The sequence below is a fragment of the Perca fluviatilis genome, chromosome 9, assembly GCF_010015445.1.
Source record: "Perca fluviatilis chromosome 9, GENO_Pfluv_1.0, whole genome shotgun sequence".
Lineage (NCBI taxonomy): Eukaryota > Metazoa > Chordata > Actinopteri > Perciformes > Percidae > Perca > Perca fluviatilis.
This window is the reverse complement of record NC_053120.1, coordinates 1,649,920-1,664,277: the sequence shown is the minus strand read 5'-3', so window position 1 is coordinate 1,664,277 and position 14,358 is coordinate 1,649,920. Positions and strand designations below refer to the sequence as shown.

The following is a 14,358-nucleotide window of genomic DNA, read 5'->3' as shown; positions in this document are numbered from 1 at the left end:
TGTCGTTGAGAAACCTCAGATTTGATTGTAGTTTTTGCAAGTTCAACATGGGTTATAGGTCGAAAGTTGAATGAACGAGAGTTGAATGAACGAGTACTATATTACTAGTACTATATTACTTAGTACTATATTCTCTATATACTATAGTATTGGTCAGTGAACGACATGATGGCATCCGTAGCGGAGCCAGAATGTCAGAGTGAATATTTAGGCGTGGTCTTTAAAGCGCCCATATTCTGCTCATTTTCAGGTCCATAACTGTATTTTAAGGTTGTACCAGAATAGGTTTACATGGTTTAATTTTCAAAAAACACCATATTGTTGTTGTACTGCACAGCTCTCTCTCACTGCTGCAGATCCTCTTTTCACCTGGTTTCTGTTTTAGCTACAGAGTGAGACCTCTTTTCATCTTCTTCTTCTGTACTATCTTTGATTGCACTCGCACATGCTCAGTAGTTCAGATGTAGAGCATGTCAGCTAGCTAACTCTAGAGACAGTAAAAGAAAGCCTGTTTCTCCAGCTTTGGTCAGTTACAAGGCAGGATTAGCTGGGAGACTTCTTCTAAATGAGGGCGCACATGTTAGTAGTTCTTTTGTAGATTATGGTGAACTTGTGTGTGTTGTAGCAGTGCTTTGCTATTGAGAGCGCACAGCGGCGTAGCTGTGTTAGCCGGTAACGCACGCTTCACGAGCTAACGGTTGTGGTTAGCCAGCTCATTTTGAGGTTCGATTTTGAACAGCTCACCAGGAGACTGAAAGCAGGACACATTCAGAAACCAGATCTCACTCAGAACAGCATGGATGGATTTATTTCAAAGTTTGTATGTGTGTGGAAGCACCAGAGACACAAAAGAACACCCCAAATCCCAGAAAAAGTGTTTTTTTCATAATATGGGCACTTTAAAACATCAGCAAACCTCTTTCTAGCACGTGTAATGACAGGGAGAGACTAACCTATCAGCTGTGTTTTATTAACAGAGACTAACCTATCAGCTGTGTTGTATTAACAGAGACTAACCTATCAGCTGTGTTGACGATGCCTCGAGAGAACAAAGGAAGCGACTCAGAGCTTGCCGTAAAGCAGTATCTCCGGCCGTATATGTGTATGACGTCATTGACATTTTAAAAGGCTTTTTAGAACAGAAAAGCCACTTTGAAAAATCTAACACCCAGCAGTGTATATTTTCTTAGCCTCCCCTTTCGAATGCAACATTCAAATTACTAGACAAAAAATGATACCCTGAGAAAAGAGGATTTTGAGGGGTATAGCTCCATAGAGTCCCATTCATTCTGCACTGGCCTGTGAGCGCCCCCTATATGGATCCCTGGTGGAACTGCAACCAGTTCAGAAGCCGGAAGTAACGAGGGAGTGGATCTTCTTCCCTTATTAGAAATTCTCTGGTATATGCTAACAGACAGGAAGCTAGATGCTACCGGCATCAAAACAGGAAGCAAGTGGTGAAGTAGTGAAGCCCTTGATCTGATTGGCTGCCAGGGAAAAGTGTGACATATAGAGGAATATTTACATTTTTAAGCGGAGGAAAACAACAGTTGTGCCCACACGTCTCATGTATCACTCATCAGTAAAACGTGGAGCAGCTTTTGAACTGTGTGTTTGTGTGTTTCAGTATCTCCATGACAACGGCGTTGTGCATCGTGATCTCAAACCGGAGAACCTGCTGTACGCCGACCTGTCGCTGGACGCTCCACTCAAGATCGGTAACACACCACCTTCACCTTCTTCTTTGTTAAACATTTAGACATCCTTATCCTACAATTAAAGATTAGATCATTACTACATCATTAAACATGTTTTTAGCCCCGAAATCACCATCACCAAACTCCAACAGACTCCATGTAAATAATCAGGACTTTTAGTGTGTATAGAGCCAGCATATCTCCACCAGACTCCATGTAAATAATCAGGACTTTTAGCGTGTATAGAGCCAGCATATCTCCACCAGACTCCATGTAAATAATCAGGACTTTTAGTGTGTATAGAGCCAGCATATCTCCACCAGACTCCATGTAAATAATCAGGACTTTTAGCGTGTATAGAGCCAGCATATCTCCCACATGTAAATGGGTGAATTAAGGGTTTATTTAACCAAACCAGAGTGGTGATTGTTGGAACAGTGGAAAGATGAACCAAGACGGCTTTTGGTAGTTTTATTTAGTTTCTGTCCACTTTGAATGAAGTGTGTTTTACGATGATTAAAGTCCTGATTATTTACATGGAGTCTGGTGAAGATCTTTCTCTATACACACTAAAGTCCTGATTATTTACATGGAGTGTGGTGGATATGCTGGCTCTATAACGCTAAAAGTCCTGATTATTTACATGGAGTCTGGTGGAGATATGCTGGCTCTATACACACTAAAAGTCCTGATTATTTACATGGAGTCTGGTGGAGATATGCTGGCTCTATACATGCTAAAAGTCCTGATTATTTACATGGAGTCTGGTGGAGTTTGGTGATGGTGATTTCGGGGCTGTTTCATGTTAAACTAAAAGGATCTTACTCTTTAACTAAAAGGTCTATCTCTGTAGGGATCCTTCCCATAATATTATCATACATTTACAATATCAAATCTTTCCTTCCTCCCTTTCTTCCAGTTGAACACAAAGAGACCAGAATTTTTCAGAGAACAGACAGTGAGCTCATCTTTGGCTGGCTGTTGGTGTGTGTGTATGTGTGGGTGTGTGTGTGTGTGTGTGTGTGTGTGTGTGTGTGTGTGTGTGTGTGTGTGTGTGTGTGTGTGTGTGTGTGTGTAGCTCTGTGTGTGTGTGTGTGTGTGTGTGTGTGTGTGTGTGTGTGTGTGTGTGGGCCTACAGATGGCTGCTGGGCCTGTCTCTAACACCTCCAGATGGAAGAGTCTCTCTGTGTCTCTGCTCCCCCTCATCTCCCTTTAAATAGAAACAGGAAACAGCAGAAACACCTCAACAAACAGCTTTTTATCTCAACACCTCCTCAGTTAGAGGAAACAAGGAACCATCTTTTATTTCACTTCTCACGAAGACATGTTCTCCTCTCTTTCAGCCGACTTTGGCCTTTCCAAAATCATCGATGACCAAGTGACCATGAAGACAGTGTGTGGTACGCCGGGGTACTGCGGTGAGTTCATCTCCTCCACTCGCTGTGACTCGCTGTGACTCGCTGTGACTTGTTGTGACACGCTGTGACTCGCTGTGACTTGCTGTGACTCGCTGTGACCACTGTGTATTCGCTGTGACTTCGTAGACTTCGCTGTGACTATCTGTGGCTTCACTGTGACTAGCTGTGACTGTCTGTGACTCACTGTGACTTCGCTGTTACATGCTGTGACTCACTGTGACTTCGCTGTTACATGCTGTGACTCCGCTGTTACATGCTGTTCGCTGTGACTACGCTGTGACTTCGCTGTTACATGCTGTGAACACTGTGACTTCGCTGTTACATGCTGTGACTCGCTGTGACTCGCTGTTACATGTTGTGACTTCGCTGTTACATGCTGTGACTCACTGTGACCTGCTGTGACACGCTGTGGCTCACTGTGACATGCTGTGACTCACTGTGACTCGCTGTGACTCGCTGTGACACGCTGTGACACGCTGTGACACACTGTGACTCGCTGTGACTCCGTGTACTTCGCTGTGACTCGCTGTGACTCGCTGTTACATGCTGTGACTCGCTGTTACATGCTGTGACTCGCTGTGACTCGCTGTTACATGCTGTGACTCGCTGTGACTCGCTGTTACATGCTGTGACTCGCTGTTACATGCTGTGACTCGCTGTTACATGCTGTGACTCGCTGTGACATGCTGTGACATGCTGTGACACGCTGTGACTCGCTGTGGCACGCTGTGGCTCGCTGTGTTAGCATGTGGCGGCTAACGGTCTGCTCTGCCTGCAGCTCCAGAGATCCTGAGAGGGAACGCTTACGGCCCCGAGGTGGACATGTGGTCGGTGGGAGTCATCCTCTACATCCTGTAAGATACACACACACACACACACACACACACCCCACACCCCTCTAAAGTGTCCTCCCTGTCCCCCAGGCTGTGTGGGTTCGAGCCCTTCTCTAAGTGTCCTCCCTGTCCCCCAGGCTGTGTGGGTTCGAGCCCCTCTCTAAGTGTCCTCCCTGTCCCCCAGGCTGTGTGGGTTCGAGCCCCTCTCTAAGTGTCCTCCCTGTCCCCCAGGCTGTGTGGGTTCGAGCCCTTCTCTAAGTGTCCTCCCTGTCCCCCAGGCTGTGTGGGTTCGAGCCCTTCTCTAAGTGTCCTCCCTGTCCCCCAGGCTGTGTGGGTTCGAGCCTCTCTAAGTGTCCTCCCTGTCCCCCAGGCTGTGTGGGTTCGAGCCCCTCTCTAAGTGTCCTCCCTGTCCCCCAGGCTGTGTGGGTTCGAGCCCTTCTCTAAGTGTCCTCCCTGTCCCCCAGGCTGTGTGGGTTCGAGCCCCTCTCTAAGTGTCCTCCCTGTCCCCCAGGCTGTGTGGGTTCGAGCCCTTCTTTGACCCTCGGGGGACCAGTACATGTACAGCAGGATCCTGAACTGTGACTATGAGTTTGTGTCTCCGTGGTGGGGCGATGTGTCTCTCAACGCCAAGGACCTGGGTGAGTTCCTCCTCCAGACATCCACAGTCCGCCCAGTAAATCATTTTGGGAAAAAGTTGGAATATTGTCCTGTAGTATCCTAGTCCCGCCCCACACATCCATGACCAATCGTGAGTGGATCCCAGCTGTCAATCACATACCTGCCAACTTTTCACAAAACCTGTGAGGGAGATTTTGTCAGGGGTGACCAAAATTATGCTGTGCGCAGCCCTCACAAGTCGATGGCTCAGATACCAAAGAACTAGCGATTGAGACCATGAACTCATTATGAAAATGTAATGTTTACTGAGGTAATAAATCAGGTGAGAAGTGGGTCACTTTCTCAAAGACTTCTACAGAAACAGACCTCCTTTTAGCAACCGGTGTGCGCCCCTGCTGGAATTTAGATATAATACAGGTTCAAGGAGTCTCCACCTGCTGGAATTTAGAAATAATACAGGTTCAAGGAGTCCCCCTGCTGGAATTTAGATATAATGCAGGTTTAAGGAGTCTCCCCTGCTGGAATTTAGATATAATGCAGGTTTAAGGAGTCTCCCCCTGCTGGAATTTAGATATAATACAGGTTTAAGGAGTCTCTCCCTGCAGGAATTCAGATATAATGCAGGTTTAAGGAGTCTCCACCTGCTGGAATTTAGATATAATACAGGTTCAAGGAGTCTCCCCTGCTGAAATTTAGATATAATGCAGGTTTAAGGAGTCTCCCCCTGCTGGAATTTAGATATAATACAGGTTCAATGAGTCTACCCTGCTGGAATTCAGATATAATGCAGGTTTAAGGAGTCTCCCACTGCTGGAATTTAGATATAATACAGGTTCAAGGAGTCTCCCCTTGCTGGAATTTAGATATAATACAGGTTTAAAGAGTCTCCCCCTGCTGGAATTCAGCTATAATACAGGTTTAAGGAGTCTCCCCTGCTGGAATTTAGATATAATGCAGGTTTAAGGAGTCTCCCCTGCTGGAATTTAGATATAATGCAGGTTTAAGGAGTCTCCCCTGCTGGAATTCAGCTATAATGCAGGTTTAAGGAGTCTCCCCTGTGAATTTAATTGTTAGGAGTCTCCCCTGCTGGAATTTAGATAGAATACAAGTTCAAGGAGTCTCCCACTGCAGGAATTTAGATAGAATACAGGTTCAAGGAGTCTCCCCTGCAGGAATTTAGATAGAATACAGGTTCAAGGAGTCTCCCCCTGCAGGAATTTAGATATAATGCAGGTTCAAGGAGTCTCCCCTGCGAATTTAGATATAATGCAGGTTTAAGGAGTCTCCCCTGCTGGAATTTAGATATAATGCAGGTTTAAGGAGTCTCCCCTGCTGGAATTCAGATATAATGCAGGTTTAAGGAGTCTCCCCTGCTGGAATTCAGCTATAATGCAGGTTTAAGGAGTCTCCCCTTGGCTGGAATTTAGATATAATGCAGGTTTTAAGGAGTCTCCCCTGCTGGAATTTAGATATAATACAGGTTCAAGGAGTCTACCCTGCTGGAATTCAGATATAATGCAGGTTTAAGGAGTCTCCCACTGCTGGAATTTAGATATAATACAGGTTCAAGGAGTCTCCCCTTGCTGGAATTTAGATATAATACAGGTTTAAGGAGACTCCCCTGTGCGGAGATTAGATATAATACAGGTTTAAGGAGTCTCCCCCTGCTGGAATTCAGCTATAATGCAGGTTTAAGGAGTCTTCCCTGCTGGAATTTAGATATAATGCAGGTTTAAGGAGTCTCCCCTGCTGGAATTTAGATATAATGCAAGTTTAAGGAGTCTCCCCCTGCTGGAATTTAGATATAATACAGGTTTAAGGAGTCTCCCCTGCTGGAATTCAGATAGAATACAGGTTCAAGGAGTCTCCCCTGCAGGAATTTAGATAGAATACAGGTTCAAGGAGTCTCCCCTTGCTGCATTTAGATATAATACAGGTTTAAGGAGTCTCCCCTGCTGCAATTTAGATATAATACAGGTTTAAGGAGTCTCCCCCCGCTGGAATTTAGATATAATACAGGTTTAAGGAGTCTTCCCTGCTGGAATTCAGATATAATGCAGGTTTAAGGAGTCTCCCCTGCTGGAATTTAGATATAATGCAGGTTTAAGGAGTCTCCCCTGCTGGAATTTAGATATAATACAGGTTTAAGGAGTCTCCCCTGCTGGAATTCAGATAGAATACAGGTTCAAGGAGTCTCCCCTGCTGGAATTCAGACAGAATACAGGTTCAAGGAGTCTCCACTGCAGGAATTTAGATAGAATACAGGTTCAAGGAGTCTCCCCCTGCAGGAATTTAGATAGAATAAAGGTTTAAGGAGTCTTCTCCTGCTGGAATTCAGATATAATACAGGTTTAAGGAGTCTTCCCCTGCAGGAATTCAGATATAATGCAGGTTTAAGGAGTCTCCCCTGCTGGAATTTTAGATATAATACAGGTTTAAGGAGTCTCTCCCTGCAGGAATTCAGATATAATGCAGGTTTAAGGAGTCTCCACCTGCTGGAAGTAGATATAATGCAGGTTCAAGGAGTCTCCCCTGCTGAAATTTAGATATAATGCAGGTTTAAGGAGTCTCCCCTGCTGAATTTAGATATAATGCAGGTTTAAGGAGTTCTCCTGCTGCTGAAGAATTCAGATATAATGCAGGTTAAAGGAGTCTCCCCTGCTGGAATTCAGCTATAATGCAGGTTTAAGGAGTCTCCCCTTGCTGGAATTTAGATATAATGCAGGTTTAAGGAGTCTCCCCTGCTGGAATTTAGATATAATACAGGTTCAATGAGTCTACCCTGCTGGAATTCAGATATAATGCAGGTTTAAAGGAGTCTCCCACTGCTGGAATTTAGATATAATACAGGTTCAAGGAGTCTCCCCTTGCTGGAATTTAGATATAATACAGGTTTAAGGAGTCTCCCCTGCTGGAATTCAGCTATAATACAGGTTTAAGGAGTCTCCCCCTGCTGGAATTTAGATATAATGCAGGTTTCAGGAGTCTCCCCCTGCTGGAATTTAGATATAATGCAGGTTTAAGGAGTCTCCCCTGCTGGAATTCAGCTATAATGCAGGTTTAAGGAGTCTCCCCTGGTGGAAATTAGCTATAATGCAGGTTTAAGGAGTCTCCCCCTGCTGGAATTCAGATAGAATACAGGTTCAAGGAGTCTCCCCCTGCTGGAATTTAGATAGAATACAAGTTCAAGGAGTCTCCCACTGCAGGAATTTAGATAGAATACGGGTTCAAGGAGTCTCCCCTGCAGGAATTTAGATAGAATACAGGTTCAAGGAGTCTCCCCTGCAGGAATTTAGATATAATACATGTTTAAGGAGTCTTCCCCTGCTGGAATTCAGATATAATACAGGTTCAAGGAGTCTCCCCCTGCTGGAATTTAGATATAATGCAGGTTCAAGGAGTCTCCCCTGCTGGAGTTAGATATAATGCAAGGTTTAAGGAGTCTCCCCCTGCTGGAATTTAGATATAATACAGGTTCAAGGAGTCTACCCTGCTGGAATTCAGATATAATGCAGGTTTAAGGAGTCTCCCCACTGCTGGAATTTAGATATAATACAGGTTCAAGGAGTCTCCCCTTGCTGGAATTTAGATATAATACAGGTTTAAGGAGACTCCCCTGCAGGAATTAGATATAATACAGGTTTAAGGAGTCTCCCCTGCTGGAATTCAGCTATAATGCAGGTTTAAGGAGTCTTCCCCTGCTGGAATTTAGATATAATGCAGGTTTAAGGAGTCTCCCCCTGCCGGAATTTAGATATAATGCAGGTTTAAGGAGTCTCCCCCTGCTGGAAATTTAGATATAATACAGGTTTAAGGAGTCTCCCCTGCTGGAATTCAGATAGAATACAGGTTCAAGGAGTCTCCCCTGCAGGAATTTAGATAGAATACAGGTTCAAGGAGTCTCCCCTTGCTGCAATTTAGATATAATACAGGTTTAAGGAGTCTCCCCTGCTGGAATTTAGATATAATACAGGTTTAAGGAGTCTCCCCTGCTGGAATTCAGCTATAATGCAGGTTTAAGGAGTCTTCCCCTGCTGGAATTTAGATATAATGCAGGTTTAAGGAGTCTCCCCATGCTGGAATTTAGATATAATGCAGGTTTAAGGAGTCTCCCCTGCTGGACTTTAGATATAATACAGGTTTAAGGAGTCTCCCCCTGCTGGAATTTAGATAGAATACAGGTTCAAGGAGTCTCCCACTGCAGGAATTTAGATATAATACAGGTTTAAGGAGTCTTCCCCTGCTGGAATTCAGATATAATACAGGTTTAAGGAGTCTTCCCCTGCTGGAATTCAGATATAATGCAGGTTTAAAGAGTCTCCCCTGCTGGAATTTAGATATAATGCAGGTTTAAGGAGTCTCCCCTGCTGGAATTTAGATATATTACAGGTTTAAGGAGTCTCCCCTGCTGGAATTCAGATAGAATACAGGTTCAAGGAGTCTCCCCTGCTGGAATTCAGACAGAATACAGGTTCAAGGAGTCTCCCACTGCAGGAATTTAGACAGAATACAGGTTCAAGGAGTCTCTCCCCTGCAGGAATTTAGATAGAATACAGGTTCAAGGAGTCTCCCCTGCAGCAATTTAGATAGAATACAGGTTTAAGGAGTCTTCCCCTGCTGGAATTCAGATATAATACAGGTTTAAGGAGTCTTCCCCTGCTGGAATTCAGATATAATACAGGTTCAAGGAGTCTCCCCCTGCTGGAATTTAGCTATAATGCAGGTTTAAGGAGTCTCCCCTGCTGGAATTCAGATATGATACAGGTTTAAGGAGTCTCCCCCTGCTGGAATTTAGATATAATGCAGGTTTAAGGAGTCTCCCCCTGCATGAATTTAGATATAATACAGGTTCAAGGAGTCTCCCCCTGCTGGAATTCAGATATAATGCAGGTTAAAGGAGTCTCCCCTGCTGGAATTCACCTATAATGCAGGTTTAAGGAGTGCCCTATATTTAGAAAAGCTAACGCTAGCATAAGGCTAACTTCAAACTTCATTCATTTCTAAGTTAGAACTTCTTTGACAGCATGGTACACATTAACGATGGTATTACTATATTTGTCCTATGTAATTTGTTATCTAATCGAAGAGAGAAATGACGTTTACCTCACACAGTAATGAACAGCTCCCAAACCTTTCATCTTTTTTGGTTCACGGGGGGAACTTGTGAAATCTTTTGCCACTTCCCTGTCTTCCTTTGCAGCCAGATGCGCAACAGTTGGGCATTTTTTGGTGATTTATGTCATTTTTTAAAATAATTTATTAAATTTTTCCACTATTCCCTGCACTATGTCAATGGGAATCAGATGAATGTTGGTATCAAACATGGAGTCACCGAAACACGTGACCACCTCTGAACCAATTATCGTAGCAGGGATAGCTCAGAAGATTCGATTCCCTAGTTGGCCACACTCTCTAAATATAGGGCGCTAGGTTCAAAGGAGTCTCCCCCTGCTGGAGTTCAGATAGAATGCAGGTTTAAGGCACTTGCACATTACGCAGCACTTTGCCGAACTGGATGCTTTGTCCATTAATATTATACAGTGTGTGTTTGAGAGTGTGTGTTTCCCTTGTGCAGGTCAGTAAGCTGATCGTCCTGGACCCCCACAAGAGGCTGAACGTGCGCGAGGCGCTGCAGCACCCGTGGGTGCTCGGCAAAGGTGCGCTTCTCCCACATGGACACAGCCCAGAGGAAGCTGCAGGAGTTCAAGCTTCGCCGCAAACTCAAGGTCAGCACATCCGGGGGTTGGGGCGGGGTGGCACTGTGCGTACATGTGTGTGTCCGCACACTTTTTCATCACTTCAGACACTTTTCTTCACAGTTTAGACCTTAAAGGTGCTCCTAAGCCAGTCATTCCCAAACTGGTTGGCTGTGAGGCTACTGCAGGAGCCCCGTGGAAAAGCTAAATAAAATATGAAATAAAATTTTTTAACCTTCATTTTACCAGGAAATTCCCATAAAAATAATAAAATAAGAATAACAGGGTTTATATGTTTTAAAAACTGGAAAAGTTATGGAATTTGAGAAATGCAAATTCCATAACTTGCCTAGAAAAGGTTTTTTAAAAAATACAAAGACCCAGAAAGTTATGGGAAAGTCATAGAATTTTTAACACAGCATAATAATATGTGTTTTAATTTACGAATCCCACTATAGACCACATACATTATCATTCATGTTATAGTTAAACCTCTGAGGGAAACTAACACAGATTAGTATTCTTATTGTAGAATGTGGACTGACATTTTCAGGAACACACAGGAATACACAGTAGCTAACTAGCTCCGTGAGGGAGATATTTTTTACAGTGTGTTCAGGGGACAGACAGCTAGCAGATAGTGAGGAGATGTTTTACAGTGTGTTCAGGGGACAGGCAGCTAGCAGATAGTGAGGAGATGTTTTACAGTGTGTTCAGGGGACAGGCAGCTAGCAGATAGTGAGGAGATATTTTTACAGTGTGTTCAGGGGACAGACAGCTAGCAGATAGTGAGGAGATGTTTTTTACAGTGTGTTCAGGGGACGGACAGCTAACAGATAGTGAGGAGATGTTTTTACAGTGTGTTCAGAGGACAGACAGCTAGCAGATAGTGAGGAGATGTGTTTTACAGTGTGTTCAGGGGACAGGCAGCTAGCAGATAGTGAGGAGATGTTTTTACAGTGTGTTCAGGAGACAGACAGCTAGCAGATAGTGAGGAGATGTTTTTACAATGTGTTCAGGGGACGAGCCAGCTAGCAGATAGTGAGGAGATGTTTTTACAGTGTGTTCAGGGGACAGGCAGCTAGCAGATAGTGAGGAGATGTTTTTACAGTGTGTTCAGGAGACAGACAGCTAGCAGATAGTGAGGAGATGTTTTTACAGTGTGTTCAGGGGACAGACAGCTAGCAGATAGTGAGGAGATATTTTTTACAGTGTGTTCAGAGGACAGGCAGCTAGCAGATAGTGAGGAGATATTTTTACAGTGTGTTCAGAGGACAGGCAGCTTAGAGCACCTTTTAATTTGACGCTTTTGATGCTTTTTTGAAGCGTTAGATGCTCTTTTCAGCGTGTATTTCCCTGTTCCTGTTTCCTGTCTGAACCGCGTGCTGTGTCTTGTGTTTTGATCGTGTCACCAGGCCGCCATGAAGAAGCGTGGTGGCGACCAGTCGGATGCATGAGAGCTTCGCGGCGCCCGCACCGACAGCTGTGACATCCCGGCTCGGGGCGTCCCGTCAGAGCAGCATGCAGCAGGACCCGCCCCTGAGACTGCCAGCCCGAGGCCCCGCCCCCAGACCAGCCACACCAAGCGCACCACCGCAAAGATGACCAGTCACAGCCCTCCGACAAATCACAGCCCTCCGACAAATCACAGCCCTCCGACCAATCACAGCCCTCCGACCAACCAGCTCGCGGCCCGTCGTCTCCACAGCGGCTCCAGACCGCCCGCGCGCCCACCCGGCCGCCCCTGCGTGCCGACGGCGCCACGCCAGGCGTCTGTACGTGCCCAAACCGGCGCTGCAGCCTCGGCTGCCGCTGAAGAAGCGCTCCGTGGTGGAGCAGCGTCCTCCACGCCGCCGAGGCCCGGCCCCCGCAGTCCCGCGCCAGCTGCGGCTTCCGCGCCCGCCGCGCCGCTGGCGCCGACCAGCACGCCAGCGCGAAATCTGGTCGGATCAGAGATGCTCCGCACAGCGTGGCATCGTGACTTTGCGTGAACATACATTACGCCAACACTTTTCTCCAAAACGCGGCGCGTGTTTATCTGGACCGCATTTTCAGCTCTCCACGTGTCTGTCTCACGCTGTATTCAGCCGGCGTAAACATCAGGGTTCATACGTTTGGAAAAAACTGGAAAAGTTACGCAGATTTTAAAAATGCAAATTCCATAACAGGCCTGGAGAGGTTTTGGAAACATAAAAGACCCGGAAAGTTTTGGAAAAGTCATGAATACAGCATAATAATATGTGATTAATTAATGTATTTTCCGCGTCGTCTTAACCTCAAGCGTTGTATTTGGGGGAGAGATATTATGAATCCCACTAAGAACCACAGACATTATCATTCATGTTATAGTTAAACCTATGAAAAGTCAATAAAAAGTCATCGAAAGTCATGAAAAGTCATGGAAAAGTCATGGAAAAGTCATGGAAAAGTCATGGAGAAAAGTCATGAAAAGTCCACGAAAAAGTCATGAAAAAGTCATGGAACAGTCATGGAAAAGTCATGAAACAGTCATGGAAAAGTCATGGAAAAGTCATGGAACAGTCATGAAACAGTCATGGAACAGTCATTGAACAGTCATGAAAAGTCATGAAAAAAGTCGTGGAAAAGTCATGGAACAGTCATGGAACAGTCATGAAAAAGTCATGGAACAGTCATGGAAAAGTCGCGAAAAAGTCATGGAAAAGAGTCATGGAACAGTCATGAAAAGTCATGGAACAGTCATGAAAAAGTCATGAAAAAGTCATGAAACAGTCATGGAAAAGTCATGGAACAGTCATGAAACAGTCATGGAAAAGTCATGGAACAGTCCAGGAAAAATCCATGGAAAAGTTATGGAACAGTCATGAAAAGTACGGAACAGTCATGGAAAAGTCATGGAACAGTCATGAAACAGTCATGGGAAAAGTCATGGAACAGTCATGGAACAGTCAAAAAGTCATGAAAAACGTCATGGAAAAAGTCATGGAAAAAGTCATGAAAAAAGTCATGGAACAGTCATGGAAAAGTCATGGAAAAAGTCGTGGAACAGTCATGGAAAAGTCATGGAACAGTCATGGAACAGTCATGAAAAAAGTCATGGAACAGTCATGGATAAAGTCATGGAAAAAGTCATGAAAAAAGTCATGGAACAGTCATGCGAAAAGAGTCATGGAAAAGTCATGGAAAAAGTCATGGAAAAGTCATGGAAAAAGTCATGGAACAGTCATGAAAAAAAGTCATGGATCAGTCATTAAAAAGTCATGGAAAAGTCATGGAACAGTCATGGAAAAAGTTATGGAACAGTCATGGAAAAAGTCATGGAACAGTCATGAAAAAAGTCATGGAAAAGTCATGCAACAGTCATGAAAAAGTCATGAAAAAATTATGGAGAAAAATCGTGGAAAAAGTCATGGAAAAAAGTCATGAAAAAAGTCATGAAGAAAGTAATGGAAAAGTCATGGAAAAGTCATGGAAAAAGTTGTGAAAGTCATGAAAAGAAGTCATGGAACAGTCATGGAACAGTGTCGAAAAAAGTCATGGAACAGTCATGGAAAAAGTCATGGAAAAGTCATGGAACAGTCATGGAAAAAGTCGCGAAAAAGTCACGAAAAAGTCCGCGGAAAAGTCATGGAACAGTTATGGAAAAGTTATGAAAAAAGTCTTGAAAAAGTTATGGAAAAGTTATGAGAAAAAGTCATGGAACAGTCTTGGTTAAAATCGCGTATGAACCCTGCACACCCCACCGAAAACATTAAGCTTGAGCTTCCAGTCTCACACACACACACACACACACACACACACACCCCTCTGCCGTCACCTCTGCTGGGACCAAACGAACCGGAAACATCCTCAGCTTCTTTTATTCATATAACGTTAAAAACTAGAAACACCGCTGCTCTTCGCGTAACGCTAACAGTTTGTCGGGTGTGTTTGCAGCCGGGACAGTTTCTGGTTTTTCAGAGGAACGGGCCGTTAAAAACATATGAATTCAACGATTCATAACCAGAGAGAGCTGCGTTCTGATAGGACATCTTCCAGGCGCTGAGAAACCTTTCTAGGAGCGGACGGAAACTGAATCCTAACTCACAGCTGCCTGTGATGTTAGCATGTTTGGTTT

General features: G+C 44.5%; 1 pseudogene; it reads left to right on the top strand.

Moving 5' to 3' along the window:
- The window catches only part of LOC120565567, a 22,532-nt pseudogene extending 10,813 nt beyond the window's left edge, over positions 1-11,719 (top strand).
- The last annotated feature ends 2,639 nt before the right edge of the window (positions 11,720-14,358 follow it).